General features: G+C 35.9%; 1 long non-coding RNA gene across 1 annotated transcript in view; it reads right to left on the bottom strand.

Annotated features, from left to right (window-relative positions):
- Positions 1–10,971: 10,971 nt before the first annotated feature.
- Positions 10,972–16,850, bottom strand: part of LOC108624925 (uncharacterized) — an 88,923-nt gene continuing 83,044 nt past the window's right edge. Inside the window, exon 3 of the long non-coding RNA XR_001916619.2 lies at positions 10,972–11,023. This is a non-coding gene — a long non-coding RNA (uncharacterized LOC108624925). The remainder of the gene's footprint in view (positions 11,024–16,850) is intronic.

Below are 16,850 nucleotides of genomic sequence, written 5' to 3'. Positions count from 1 at the left end.
GGCAATATATGTAAAGTAATAAAGAAATGAATATTCTTTTTGTAAAGTTTGCAGAAGAGAAGTGGAGTAATGAGCCTCAATATATCTGTGGATATATTTCTAGCTGAACCATGTGGGATCTAAGATATCACGGCTGGTACACCTGAATCGCTCGGGGGAACTCGTTAAACGATCTTTATGATATTCTTCCGAGGAGTTTGACGTTCGCGCGTAAAGAATCTGACAAGCAGCTTGAGTAGCTCAGGAAGAAACTCGGTTTCACTACGCGCTGTTAAGGTAGAAGAGCCATACGGCTTCTTTATTTCGCCATTTTTCTTTCGATGTGTCCCTCAAGACTTCTAGTCTACGTTGTCGCTCAACGCGCCTTTATTCCCTTCTTTCCCTACTAGTCACTCTGAATCCGCAATTTCTGCCTGCTCGTATAGTTGCATCCGTAAATTAACAATTAAGTAGTAGTGCTTTTTGTCCTTTTTACTTTTATTACAATTCTTAAAAGTGGTTGTGAATTACTTGGAAGTATTCTATTTATTTTTTATTCTATGCAGAATGTAGAATTCTTACATACAGGGTAGTCCACTTAAATATCTCCTTGTAAATAGCTATACGAAAATTTTAAAGAAGTTTACTGTGTATGCAAGTAGAATAAAGTAACAACGAGTAGTAGGGTTCCGATTTCGGTGTTTACTCGGTTCCGATTTCACAGAAAAATTGTTTCGCGTCGCGTACAGGATTTCATCCATCGCTGTTACGAATCTCGGAATATCCATACTGGCTACGATGCATTTTTGCCGCATTCATCAATATTGATGCTGTAAGAACGTTAATTGTTGGGTACTCTGCTAGCCATGATTCGTCAAAAACTTAATGAGCTGCTTTTTACAAGAAAATGCCACAGTTTTCACATAATAACAAAATGTGCAATAATGCGATGTAACGATGAATCAATAATAAAAACGAGGTCTAATAATAGTGAAAAAAAAGCCATTGGTAGAACTGTAGGATAAAGATTAATGAATAAAACAAAATAGGTAGAAATTAGTACCAGTCTATATAGACTACGTGAGAAACATTTTTAAACGCTTGATATTAAATTTTCGTGTAAAATATTTTTTGCGATTTTAATGCCTCTCTCTCTATAAATGAAACTGTCGAGAAAGTTGTACATGAAAAAGGAAATTCGTACGGGGCAAAAATCAGTGAAGCCAGAGATATATCTATTAGTGCGCAAAAAGCTAGTGCAAAAATATCCGTTTCCATGCTCTTTTATCGGATGTTCGTCCCGAAATATTGCGAGAACCGGGTTGATCGAACTAACGATTTTTTTTCTCGTCCAGATATAGACAGACAGAGCAGTTTCAATTAAACTATATGTGTGTCGACGATGGAACAGATTCAATCACGTTGGTTTATTTAGGGCCACGACCTACATTTCTCTTGAGAGTGTCTGAACTTCTTCCCTTGCTCTTTTCGTTGTTTGCTTTATTCCCCCTTTTGAACCTTGTACCTAATCCATACTTTCTGAATCCCGTATTTTCTTCATTTTTATCATTTTTACTATTGCATTTAGCAATTATAATGAACGAATGGAATATACAGTTATTTTTTATATACATATCCTTGGCACTTCACTGAGTGGTACATTTTATATCTTGCTGACAATAAACGATAGGTACCTCACTTTTTGGTGAAACTACTAGCTTCTGCCTGTCACTGTTTTATAGAAACCGATTTCGAGGTCCAGTCCTGTCACGTATGTACACACCTGAATAGTCAGGAACGAGTTGTCAAGCGTCCAGGTTTGACTGTACTTTTTGTAGACAAAACCGAGCTGCTTACCGATCGTGTAAGTTTCGGATCACTGGTCCGGAAATAGTGGCCTGTATGCCATTAGAACTATACAAGCCTTTCGAGCTGGCTCACTTTTCTACTTGCGACTGCTCGATCCCTCTTTGACCTATTTTCCCGAACCCAAGCTTTTCCTTCGTCCATCCGGCTTCTCGTGAGATTCCAATTAATGATTCCAACAAGACCTAACGTGAGTCCACTGATTTCAAACGTCGTTATTGCCACGAAACATCCATCCAATTCGAAAGTACAGTTATAAATAGACTGCGAATTTTTATACAAAACAAAATTTGTAGGATTAATTTAAATAATGATATTTAGTACTAATGTCCTTTAACCCTTTAAACATTTTGCTATTTTAAACGACAACATACCTTTATATTATACTTTACAAAATAATGACGATGTGTTTAACTATAAAACAGAGGGAATTAAGATGTAATAGGAAATTTTACGAGACACGGTTTAAAATAAGAGTTAACAGATAAGGGATATTTTTGACATGACTTCAAGGTCGTAATAAACTAGCTACTGCAGTACATCAAAGACCTCGCGTCGTCTTTTTCCGAACTAGCTGTACATAGATAGCCGCTTTTTAGTTGCTAAAGCTATCAGGCTTATTATCGATCTTAAGCTGTTCTCGAATCTTTTTAACGAGTAATTAACTTCATCACGGCTTAATAATTTTAATTTACAGTGGAAAATATTTATACAATTATGTTTCACGAGACGCAAATTGTATGACTAATTACTCCCGTAATATTGATTGTTTCCAAGTGAAAGTTTAGATTTTTATCAATATATTTTCATGCATTTAATTGTTTCTGAATATAAAAACGAAATGTATCGTACGACGAAACGTGAAACTTTTTTTCAAACGGACACTGTCCTCCATAGAAAATAGAACAAAGAACCTGCATTCAATATCAAAAATTCACCATTAAAACAGGAATATATTCGTTTGCGCGAGCGTTAGCGTATCAATCAATAAAATCGGTGCCGTTGCACAATGGGTAGAAATCATTTACTCGGGTATAACAATCCACCGGAATCTTTCACTGAGGGCTGAATAAATATTCACGAGGCGAAACGCCTCGTAACACTTATTGTTCTAATTTTCAACGGCACCGTGCAATTTTCAAGAACAATAATTATCGCGGTATTGTGCTTGTTACTGGTTTTCTGAATTGCGAATGCTGCTAATGGATGTATTCAGCACGCATACATGGATAGTTAATGCACGCGCCAAAACCGTATTATGGTCGTAACCAATGTTTTAAAGTGACCATAAACTAAAGTTTGTAAAAGCTGTTAATTGACGGCTCGATAATACCAATTCTGCATCGGTGCCACATCATTAACGGGTTTTAATCTCAGCTATTCACATGTAATATGCTCGAACCTGTAAATTATCGTTGTAAACAGGTGTCATAAATTTGATTAACCACATTATTAAATGCCAATTTATAAACGTTTGAACTTGTTAAAATTTGAAGCATTTCATCATGTCAATTTTCACAATATATCCTGGTATATTAACTTATATATTTTTGATTATGTAGAATACAAAAAGATGTCCCACTCATCTTACAAATTATTCTTCATTTCCAGTTCCAGTTTTTTAATACTTAAAATCTCTACCGTTTCTCCATTCCGATTTCACTATATCTTTTGCAAATTGTAATCATAATTCGCTCTATGATAAGAAACAATAGTTGCATTGGTAAATGAAACAACATAAGCCTCATTTATAGAGGATAAACACGGACAATAAAGAGAATACCTATCGACTGGTGCGAAGCAAATTTACGAGGATTCATTGGATATAAATGTTCCCATTCCCTCCCACATTTTTATATTTATTTTATGGATTTGTTTTCACGGTACGATTCTTTTTGTTGACGTTGTACCGTCTCTTCTAGTATTCCTTCTTGCTATTTTTTACCCTGTTTTCTTTTAGAGTGGACATCCACGAAGTTTATCGGGGTGGCATTACCAGGCGACTATATCGAAGAACCGCAAAGCGTGCTTCCTTCCACAAGCTCTCGCATTGGAAAAACGTTACTTTCAAAGAATTACGTATCTACCTCTTGCATTGTTAATTCTATCGAAACGAAAATATTTTCGTGCTGTTTGCTCTTGTTTTCTAGTTTAGAGCAGCCGAAGTGGTTGATGTCGAACCCCTGAGGTCAATATTATTGGGAATCGATATATCCTAATATTGCTAATCTTGCACAAAATCATCCCATCAATATAACTCATTGTCAGTAATCAGAAACATTAAAATGATTATCATAAAATTGTTAATACATATATTAAAATATAAATGTATAATTGTAAAATTGTAAAGTCCATGTATGAAAATGTATAACCACATAAATAATCTTATAAAAATAATTTTTTTGGGGATCGGTAAGAAATTTCGAAGATTTTTAAATGGTCGATTATCAAAGTGTTTTTGGTTAAATCTATACTGTGAATTATCTACTATTATATTCTTGCCTTGTTTCATTAAATACGGTGATTACCAAATATAGGAAAAATGGTACGTTATAAAAGTCAGCAATATTTCACATATGTAAATAGGTCTTCTTTTTTATTACGCGCTTTTATTGAGTAAACCGTACTTCATAGAACCTTTCTGTGTACATACCGTAGATAGATATGTATTATCCACCTCTCTTTGTTTACAGTAAAATGGCCGCGATGAAATATTGCGCGTCAGATACTACTCTCGTATCGGGCATGGTTTATAGGCAACTCATAAAAAGTCGGATATAATATATTTTACGGTCATCGTAGATACCTCGGACGACAGAGGATGTGTCGATGTTACCCGATAAGAATTAACATCGTTTATATACATAACTCCTTGACATCGTGTCATTATAAAAATATTAGCATTAACTATACAAGCCTTTCGAGCTGGCTCACTTTTCTACTTGCGACTGCTCGATCCCTCTTTGACCTATTTTCCCGAACCCAAGCTTTTCCTTCGTCCATCCGGCTTCTCGTGAGATTCCAATTAATGATTCCAACAAGACCTAACGTGAGTCCACTGATTTCAAACGTCGTTATTGCCACGAAACATCCATCCAATTCGAAAGTACAGTTATAAATAGACTGCGAATTTTTATACAAAACAAAATTTGTAGGATTAATTTAAATAATGATATTTAGTACTAATGTCCTTTAACCCTTTAAACATTTTGCTATTTTAAACGACAACATACCTTTATATTATACTTTACAAAATAATGACGATGTGTTTAACTATAAAACAGAGGGAATTAAGATGTAATAGGAAATTTTACGAGACACGGTTTAAAATAAGAGTTAACAGATAAGGGATATTTTTGACATGACTTCAAGGTCGTAATAAACTAGCTACTGCAGTACATCAAAGACCTCGCGTCGTCTTTTTCCGAACTAGCTGTACATAGATAGCCGCTTTTTAGTTGCTAAAGCTATCAGGCTTATTATCGATCTTAAGCTGTTCTCGAATCTTTTTAACGAGTAATTAACTTCATCACGGCTTAATAATTTTAATTTACAGTGGAAAATATTTATACAATTATGTTTCACGAGACGCAAATTGTATGACTAATTACTCCCGTAATATTGATTGTTTCCAAGTGAAAGTTTAGATTTTTATCAATATATTTTCATGCATTTAATTGTTTCTGAATATAAAAACGAAATGTATCGTACGACGAAACGTGAAACTTTTTTTCAAACGGACACTGTCCTCCATAGAAAATAGAACAAAGAACCTGCATTCAATATCAAAAATTCACCATTAAAACAGGAATATATTCGTTTGCGCGAGCGTTAGCGTATCAATCAATAAAATCGGTGCCGTTGCACAATGGGTAGAAATCATTTACTCGGGTATAACAATCCACCGGAATCTTTCACTGAGGGCTGAATAAATATTCACGAGGCGAAACGCCTCGTAACACTTATTGTTCTAATTTTCAACGGCACCGTGCAATTTTCAAGAACAATAATTATCGCGGTATTGTGCTTGTTACTGGTTTTCTGAATTGCGAATGCTGCTAATGGATGTATTCAGCACGCATACATGGATAGTTAATGCACGCGCCAAAACCGTATTATGGTCGTAACCAATGTTTTAAAGTGACCATAAACTAAAGTTTGTAAAAGCTGTTAATTGACGGCTCGATAATACCAATTCTGCATCGGTGCCACATCATTAACGGGTTTTAATCTCAGCTATTCACATGTAATATGCTCGAACCTGTAAATTATCGTTGTAAACAGGTGTCATAAATTTGATTAACCACATTATTAAATGCCAATTTATAAACGTTTGAACTTGTTAAAATTTGAAGCATTTCATCATGTCAATTTTCACAATATATCCTGGTATATTAACTTATATATTTTTGATTATGTAGAATACAAAAAGATGTCCCACTCATCTTACAAATTATTCTTCATTTCCAGTTCCAGTTTTTTAATACTTAAAATCTCTACCGTTTCTCCATTCCGATTTCACCATTTCTTTTGCAAATTGTAATCATAATTCGCTCTATGACAAGAAACAATAGTTGCATTGGTAAATGAAACAACATAAGCCTCATTTATAGAGGATAAACACGGACAATAAAGAGAATACCTATCGACTGGTGCGAAGCAAATTTACGAGGATTCATTGGATATAAATGTTCCCATTCCCTCCCACATTTTTATATTTATTTTATGGATTTGTTTTCACGGTACGATTCTTTTTGTTGACGTTGTACCGTCTCTTCTAGTATTCCTTCTTGCTATTTTTTACCCTGTTTTCTTTTAGAGTGGACATCCACGAAGTTTATCGGGGTGGCATTACCAGGCGACTATATCGAAGAACCGCAAAGCGTGCTTCCTTCCACAAGCTCTCGCATTGGAAAAACGTTACTTTCAAAGAATTACGTATCTACCTCTTGCATTGTTAATTCTATCGAAACGAAAATATTTTCGTGCTGTTTGCTCTTGTTTTCTAGTTTAGAGCAGCCGAAGTGGTTGATGTCGAACCCCTGAGGTCAATATTATTGGGAATCGATATATCCTAATATTGCTAATCTTGCACAAAATCATCCCATCAATATAACTCATTGTCAGTAATCAGAAACATTAAAATGATTATCATAAAATTGTTAATACATATATTAAAATATAAATGTATAATTGTAAAATTGTAAAGTCCATGTATGAAAATGTATAACCACATAAATAATCTTATAAAAATAATTTTTTTGGGGATCGGTAAGAAATTTCGAAGATTTTTAAATGGTCGATTATCAAAGTGTTTTTGGTTAAATCTATACTGTGAATTATCTACTATTATATTCTTGCCTTGTTTCATTAAATACGGTGATTACCAAATATAGGAAAAATGGTACGTTATAAAAGTCAGCAATATTTCACATATGTAAATAGGTCTTCTTTTTTATTACGCGCTTTTATTGAGTAAACCGTACTTCATAGAACCTTTCTGTGTACATACCGTAGATAGATATGTATTATCCACCTCTCTTTGTTTACAGTAAAATGGCCGCGATGAAATATTGCGCGTCAGATACTACTCTCGTATCGGGCATGGTTTATAGGCAACTCATAAAAAGTCGGATATAATATATTTTACGGTCATCGTAGATACCTCGGACGACAGAGGATGTGTCGATGTTACCCGATAAGAATTAACATCGTTTATATACATAACTCCTTGACATCGTGTCATTATAAAAATATTAGCATCTTTTATCTGTCGAACCTACCTCCGAAATTCCCACCCAATTTTTTTTTTACGAAAAATTGAATTTAAACATTAACAGAGAAGTAAGGAAAGTAAATTAGTACTAATTTTGTTTTTATTTGTTTCGAAAATTTCTTGAAAGCTGGTCAGTTATCGGTACTATATAAAAAGATTTTCAACGACACTTGCGATTGTTTTCATTCGAGTTTGATTTAAACATATATTGACAGCGTCAACGTTGTGCTTTTCCTTTTTTCCGTAACGTTCTTTTTTTTTATTATTGCAATTTGCGAAATCCGAACCGACGAGTCGTCCGTACATACATACTGGGCTGTCAAAAGAGAGAAATTAATTCCGCCATTCGTTCGCACTTTTTTTACTACCGTTTGAAAATCATTTTTCCGGTTCCTTTGTCACGGCACAAACAGCGCGTCATGGTTTTCGCACCTATTGTTGGCCTTCAAATTCCTTTCGACCGATACAGCAATTCATCTCTTTGTCCCTCGTTTTTCGCTATTTCTTTTAGTTTTTGGGTTTTGTACTAATTGTTCGATGAAGAAGAGCAGAGGAAAAAGAGGGAAACTCTGAACGTGGAACGGTGATTGCCGTTGCTCGAACGGCGTTTCAGCTCGAGCAAACTCGGTCGGACGAATATCGTACGTTTTAACGCGATTTATCTCTCGAGGCTGAACACGTTTAACGAGCTTTAACTTCGCTCGTGACTTGCTATCCCGTGCAATTTTTCCAGATGTAACTTCTGACCATAGAGCGAGAGGAAACGGCGTAATACGATGCGCAGACGTTTTCAGCATCGATCACATCTGTCGCGAACAAAATTTATTCGATTCGAATTTTAGTTTGTGCCCATCGAGTTTTTATCATCTTCTCTTTACTGCCATTTCTTTTCTTATGCATTATGCAAACTGTTCTTAAAGTTATCGCGTTATTTATGCGTCATAATGGAAAACCAATATCGCAAAATTACCCGGATCACTGCACGCACGAAGCTAAGGTCCATGCAATCGAAATTACCAATAACTCTCGTAATATTGTCTTTGCCCAAGCTTCTAATTACCAAAGTGATCGATCGCTATGGGCAGATCACAGAAAATTAATTGCATCTATTTAATCTATGATTATCCTCAAGTAAATCGCAAATATACTATCAATCTCAAATAAATATATTTTCTATAACCCGATACGTGTATATTCAGAGTATCTATTTCCATTTAAGTTCTACGTGATATAATCTTCTCGAACTTCATCAGAGGCGACAGTGCAAACCGATTTGATTTTCCACGGCGATCTGGTTCGAATCGACGTACGTATAAAAGGATACCTGGACTTTGACGGAAGCAAAGGGAAACGGATGGGAAGGCAGGAAATTGCATTAGTACGTAGCAGACACGGGATCATATGATAAGACTTACACGGCTACCGGCTTCCTTTTCCACTTACTAATCATTATTTCATATTCAATTACCGGTTATTCGCGGAATCACACTAATTAGCGACTTTTCATTCATTTTAATAAGAAGCAAAATGATTAATTTAGTGCGAAGGGAAATCAGAGTAGTTTTGAAACACATTTAAAACCACGATTATAAAAGTATTCGTATACCTTAAAGTAGAATAATTTCTTTGATATTGGTTTATACAATTTGATTTTTTTTTTAGAATTTACAGGGATTTATTTGCTGCGTGATGTATAACTACAATATTAAAAAAATTCCAGCTGATCGAAATTGCAGGAAAATAACTAAAAGTTAATTTGCTTGTTGTTTTCGGGATCTGTATGGAAAATAAGCTCGGACGATGATGATAAAACTTTATATTTCCAAGAACGGAAGTATATACGACGATGAAAATTTCAAGAGGTCTGTTGTTTTTACTGAGTTGAGACAAAATCTGATTTCTTTTAAAAGTTGGGCATATAAATATCTTGACGATTTGGAGGAGAGGTCACTGTAAGCCTTATGGCTCAGGGTTGATTTGAACTTTAGTGACTGAAGTTGTTTTCGTACATTTTTTAAAGCTAGACGTAACTATTTAGCAAACGTTATGTAAATGGACAGTCATCCAATATGCTATTATTACCTTCGGGAAACTATTAAAACCTCTGTACTGCAAACTTAATAATGACAAGAAGTAGTTCAACATACGATTTCTTATATTTACATATTTTAATATTTAGCAATGGTGAACCATAAATTGCAATGGTGAACCACAGCTTATAGATTAGACGCGATTGGTTTACAGTGGTTAATCTAGATCAAAGAGGAATACATCAAATAATCTTAAGCAACCAGACAGAACTGTAAACACTGCTTTACTGCGGTGCATGGTGTAATGCACACAAAGTCAAGCCCATCAACGGGAATGGTCAGGTTAAACGTTAGAGTCTATCTTGGGGTTAAGCCACGAGCGAATCGAATTACCCTTTGTCAATGTTATTCAACTCTAATTTTCACCGGTCAGTGTCTGTTAAGGGGCTGGGGTAGTTTTCCAACATATCTTTTTGATTATTTATGTATGATCATGATATACCTATGTATTTTGAACCGCTAAATACGAGTCCGATATTAGAAAAGCGCTATCATCCCCAAATTTCTTTTAATAATAAAAATGTCCTAAGAGTCTTAACAAATTGAGAAAGCATGCCACTCATGAAGTTTGTTTCACATATTGTATCATGAAATCTGCATACTGTATTTATATTGTATGTATATTTAAATTGCCCACATTTAATCTAAAATAATTAATTCCTCCATATTTAATTTCCCCATGAACCTTTACATTCTCGTACTTTAGCGGTGAATATAAAGTGCGCATTAGTCAAAAGTTTATTACTCTCGAAACGTGTGAATATCCCTTCTGCTATCGATTTACGATTAGCAAAGCGAAGACGAAAATAATGAACGCCATCGAAATAAATAAAATGTACTCGTTATAATTTCCCTGTATCTCGTCATATTTCACGATTGATATCAGAGATTTAAATCGCAAAACAGGAGTTTAATACAATTGCTTATTACCTTTAATATAAATTCCTTATATTATATGTTGAGGTTCAACAAACGCAAATATTTCAGCGAAAACAAGCCTGCCTCTTCAATCGCGATTCAAATTACGATAAATTACACGGGTAATTGCGAAAGGAATGTTGTTTTAATATGAGCCACTTGTAAGTGTGTATGGCTTCCCGTTTATACAGCGTTAAATTAAGTGTTATTACTACAGTATAATTACAGGTAATTGCGGTATCTAACCTTTATCGAATTAGTCTAAATTCTGCTTGTATTTCACGATGCTCCTATTATTTAGTGTGTCTTCTGTGTTCGAATAAAAGTAGATACTTTAAAAACTTACCACGAGCACAAAGTGGAACCCTTCTTCGATGTCTGTGTCAACAGCTATCTGCAAAACAATAAATAAACCAATCAGTACACTTTTTGAAAAATGTGATATAAAGTTTATTGGAAATGGGTTAATAAATAAAACTCTTTGTATGCAACTTTTACTAATTTCTATTTTGCCGGCTTGGGAGGCTACCGTTCTTAAAAAAGTTCTTGGGGTCCTATTAGAAAGAAACTGATGTTGATCCTGCACAGTGTGTGTGACTCAGGCTTCTGGCAATAAACAGTCACACACAATTAATTAGTTCAATAACCTCGTGTTAGAAACACGGTGTGCTAAGGGTAGGGTTTAATAATAAATAAGATTCATTTTTATTATGTATATTATTAAATAATTCAACAAAGTTTATAAATAATTTAGACATAAAATAATTTTATACATAGATAGAAAATGTTTTAAGATATTTACGGTTATTTCCGAGAATTAGCCGAGAGAAGTGGCTATGCTGATAAGCTGGGTATCCGCGGTCGGGAAAAGAACAACGGAAAACGAATTTCACGAGCGAGTAGACCGAGGAGCAGCGGTGAAAATTTACGAGGCGGCAGATACGGGGATAGGTACAGTCCGCGGCGCGTCACTATTTTCTCATCCGGGAACAAACACGGATTCTGTGGGTTCCCGGCATGCCGGACTTCCCTCGTCACTTTCGGACAAACAGTTCTAGGTAGTTTCGCAGCTTGTTCGCGCGGCACGCGGTTCTTCGTCCGTTTCGGAATGTACCGCGATAGCGGCGCGGCCCGCGGTCGGAAAAACTATGCAACACCAACTACTCGCTGCACCCCATACGTCGTCATTATCTGGAAGAACAGCCGTAGAAAAGGGAGAGAAAACCGGATGCGTTTGTCCCGTTCGTTCCGGACTGCGCGAAGACCGTGTATCTGTTTTGCCGGGGAGCACGTTGTTTTGAATATGCGAGAAAATATGCCACAAAAGTTTACCGATTGTCTTTATAGATATGTATGTATAATACAGTTTGTAAATCCTGGTCAACAATATTTCATATCGGATCCGACGCTTCTTTGTTGGAAACAATAAAAAAATGAATTTTGTATTTTAAAAAATAAAATAAATCAAAGTGGCTGTACGTCCATTTATAAAAGATTCACATGTGAGTGACTTAGTGATTGATACACTAGGTATAGTCGAAAAGAGAGATGGAAGTGGAAATTTATCTTCCGAAGTAACGAAAATATTCAAGTGGTAAAACTGATTGATTCATTCCATGTATCGATCGAAATATGTATGACGATAATGTGCGCGTGAATATGAACCATACTGTATGCGTCGGAGAGCGTAAACTTCATGTTAACAGCATATCATCACTCAACTGATTGAAATATGTTCTAAATAGAGCATCCTCAACGAGCGTATAAAGAATGCTACACCACTTTCTATTCTAATTGAATCACGTGTTACTACCATTTAATACTATGATAAACTCTTAGAAAACGCAAAACATCAGTGCATTCTGTGATGCAGTATTTAGTAAATTTGTCGGGAAGCTGTGAAGTATCTGTATGGGTATGATAATACAGAAACATTTAAAAAAATATGTACATGGAGTATATTAAAGAACGAGAGGAAAAGAAATATATTAATGAAACAGTGACAGAAACGCAAGTGGAAGGATTGAAATACATTACGCACATCTTCCATTAAATTCATCGACGAAACGTACGCAGCTTAAATTACTTTCCAACTAATATATTACTTTTTCAACGGGGACAGATGGGTAAATTCTGTTGGATCACATATTCTCTTAGGTAAAAAAAAGAATTACTGCTCTATCTGCGAGTATTCAAATGCATTTTTCATCCAGCGATGTAAATTATGCTCTGCAATGAACATTTTTTTATTAACCTCATTCTGGGAGTTTATATCGGCCATAAAAAGACTGGTATAACGAAATGAGGAACGTAACGAATATGTACAAAGTATTTGGTTTTAATCTACAAATGCACATTACTCGAAAATTGTGTGTCGTACAAAAAGATAATTAAGATAAGAGGCAAAGGATTTTGAGAGGTTCATAATCCTAATCCTAATAAAAACCAAGTGGACGGACACTGACATCAGCGGATGGACAGACATCACATGATACATGTTCTTCTCAAATGAAATTGTGTGTTTTTTAATGCACTAATCAATGTAGCCTGTCATTTTCTACTAGATTTTATTAAGCTATGTATGTTGCATAGTCATTACTTAAAATGACTAAACGTTTCTCACAATTTCATCTTCGAAACTAGTAAACGACATCAGAAAGTGTACTGCAAATTATATTGTTCCTTTAAATTTCATTCGTACGTCTAAACGATTTATTCCTAATTTCGCGAGATTACGCGCTGCAACAACGTGAAATCCTTTTCCAGCATCCTGCACACGTATGTACATCCATAAATACATGCATACACAGACATCCTACGTGTACATACAAACATATACACGTATTTTAATTCTTCATCCCGGCAAGCTCGGTTTTTCTTTTCCGGAACGTACATAGAACGCAACAACGGCGAACGTAACGCGGAATATTTGAATTTCATAAACTCGCGCGCGGGACATAAAGTGCAGTTGCGGGTGTTACGACGAAAGCAGCGAGAGATGAAATCCTTTACAGCGGAATCGCGGGAAATTGTGCGATGTTTTCAAGGAGACCGGGGACAGACAGACAGACAGACAGAAGTTGCGCGGATAAAGGATACCGCTCGGCGCGGAGCGATACAATGCAGCGCGTAGACGGGAAGGGGGATCGTTCGATTCTTTCGAAGTCGTTTCGCAAATACACCTTCGAGCTTTACTTTACCCTCGATCGAGGGACTACCCATCCGCTATTGCCGGGCTACGGGATGAGGATAGATACTGGAGGAGGTGTAGGTTTTCAACCAGACTACCGACTTTCCACAACGAATTTTCTACAGCGGCGTCGGCGGTTCGAGCACTCGTTTCTTATTCTCTGTGTACTATCACGCAACACGCTAGATTTCGCACACTTATGATTATTGCCGAGGAGACAGATCTCTAGTGCAATGTTTTTATCTGAAGCGTAGGCGGAACATTACTGAGGTTTGCAAAGATTACAACATCTAATGCGAAGAATTTTTATGAATGAGTGTATCTCTACGTGCGTTGCGTTGGAGAATGACTTATGATTTATATAACGAGAAATGAAGCAGGAAAATGTTCTACATCCAGAATTCATACGTACATATAAAATTGTACAACTATTCATATTTCTATGCTTTTATTTCTTCAAACCAGGTAGACTGCGGATATTCATGCATTTATGGGAATTTTCCATAATTTATAGAAACACAGTATGCAGTAATATAATGAAATACAAAATAGCCAGAGTAAAATAAAATTTAGAGACGAAAACAAATGTTTATATGAAGAACACAGTAAAAAACGTCAAAAATGTAGTGACAAATGTTAGAGAAGTAACTACCCTAACTCCTTAAACCTTTTAATACTATAAAAGCTTTACAAGAACAAATGTAATAATACGAAGGCAGTTTGATTCTGAATACTGAATACTGAATATGTGACATTATTGTACTTGAACCAGGAAATAACACATTATTTTCTCGATTACATTCTACGTGGTAGACAGCTCATCTTTGATCTCGCATCTCTTAACACAGGACAAAGTTAAAAATAATAGATATTATCTACACAGACACAATACGACGTCACGTCAGCCTACATAATTACACGGCCTCTCGCCTTTCATTCCCAGCTCTATTCCTTTTTATTTCCCCGTGTTACTCGCGCCGTGTGTATTTCCTATTTAGATGATAAACAGCATCGCGGGGTTTTAAACCAACGCGCATAAATAATGCAAAGGTTTGCAGGTTTCCGGTTGGTAAGAACGCGCAAACAGAGAAAAAGGGAGAAAAAATACTGTACGGGGAAAAGTGTCGTACGTGTATGAGACGTCGCGTCGGTCCAATTTCAAACACACGTCCCCGTCCCCGTTCCGCTTGCGCATCCGTGAAATCCGACTTCGCGTACGTGCCTACAGGAATTTCCTCCGCGTTTGTACGAATCAATACGCGATACGGAAATTGTTGCATGCTTCTCTAGTCGAGGATGCCGCATCGTTTCGCGTCGCGGAGCTTAGATGACAAACAGGAGCGCGCGAGAATCTCGGTTTAGTTTTACGCCGACCGATCATGTACCGCGCCACTGTAAGCGCGTACTCACTCCGTGAAAATGACGATGCGCGCTATTTGCGAAATCCCTCAAGCATAAACTTTATTTCTGGTGTTTTTCTCCTCTGAATCGAGAGACTTCTGGAGTATCGCCTCTATTTGGTATTTCCCGCAAAACTTCCTTCGCCTGAATGCAATATTCCGATTCTTTAATATCAATTCGAATATCTTAACGTTTTACTCGATACGTGACGGACACGTTTATTCATTTCATCTAATAATAAAAAAAGCAGAAATGATTTCAGAATAAAATTTTGAAAACGAATGATACCAACTATAAGTGGAATATTTATAGTAGTCAATCTGAACACTACATTTTTTAGAAATCTTTATGGAATGGAAACTACGTACTTCTGTGAAGATTAAACTGGAATCCCTGTGGAGGGCAAAAACCAAACAAACTATTTCTCTTTCGAATTTAACCCAGCACACAGGTGTAAATTAAACGTTCGAACTATCGACTGTCCTGGAACAGCGTAGAATACACATTCGCCCCATCCCTGCCGTTTGGTAACCTACATCGATATCATTTCTCAAGCTTACAAAACGTTTGATCCCTACAGCCGAATAACAGAAAAAAGTTTCTAACTAATTACAAGTAATTAACTCTATATTTCTCGCGGGTGAATCGGGTAAAAGAATTAACCCTTCACTTCGCCTTATCGGAAGACCATGATTGTGATTAACTTTCCCTTTAAGAATAGCTTCCAGGTAAAGTTTCTTTCATTCTCTTCCGCCAACAGAGTACCAAAGTTGGTACTGTTCGGCTCACGTTCGCGAAATTCCTCGCGCGTTCGGCATTCTAGCATTTCAATCGTTCCTCACTTAAATTATATCCTCGTGAGTAAGGAATGGCATATTTCCAAGTTAATCTATCCTGTTATTAACTCGATGTTTGAACGCGTTGTCAAATAATTCGAATACATATTGCACATTTAGAAGCAAATATTAATCAATGACTGCAGGCATTATGCGCGTATTGTGACATAATTAATTGATTCTATGTGTGCTGAAATTACAGAATTTTAATAGATTTTGAAATGAAACGAGCGTCACAATTTCCTCGCTTCTTGATTCCGTTAAATTCCCTTTGTCGACATTTTCCACGCGTCTTCCGCTCTGATTAAATTGTTCAAACACAGTTACTTTGTCGCATATAAAGCTAGGAGGCATTTCAATCTGAAAATCAATGAGCCAGCGTCGATTAAAAATTGTCATATCGCGATTGAAATGGACATCGAGGGTAGAGAAATGTCCATAGAGTATGACCGACCGACAGTCAGCACTACTCATCACATAAAAATCGGATACACGTTTATTTGATATACATACGCAATCATAAACTAAATATTCCTTTCCTAGCTATAAGACCGGTTTTTTTATTATTGTCGATATACTAGATTGAATGCATGGTGGAATTACATGAGGTGTGTTATTACACAGCTGTTCAAGTGCACGACTATATTGTTTTATTCATCAACTGTATTTCGTGTTAAAAAGAGTTAACGAATATTGAAGATGAAAATTATCTTTATTACGAAATTACAATAATGATAAATATTAATTAATACGTAAAAAGAATTTTATGATCAAATATCAAATAAATCTGTAAG

Source organism: Ceratina calcarata, unplaced genomic scaffold, assembly GCF_001652005.2.
Source record: "Ceratina calcarata isolate Rehan_Ccalc_2016 unplaced genomic scaffold, ASM165200v1 scaffold335.2, whole genome shotgun sequence".
NCBI lineage: Eukaryota > Metazoa > Arthropoda > Insecta > Hymenoptera > Apidae > Ceratina > Ceratina calcarata.
Note: the sequence above shows the minus strand (reverse complement) of the source record. Positions and strands in the feature narration are given on the sequence as shown.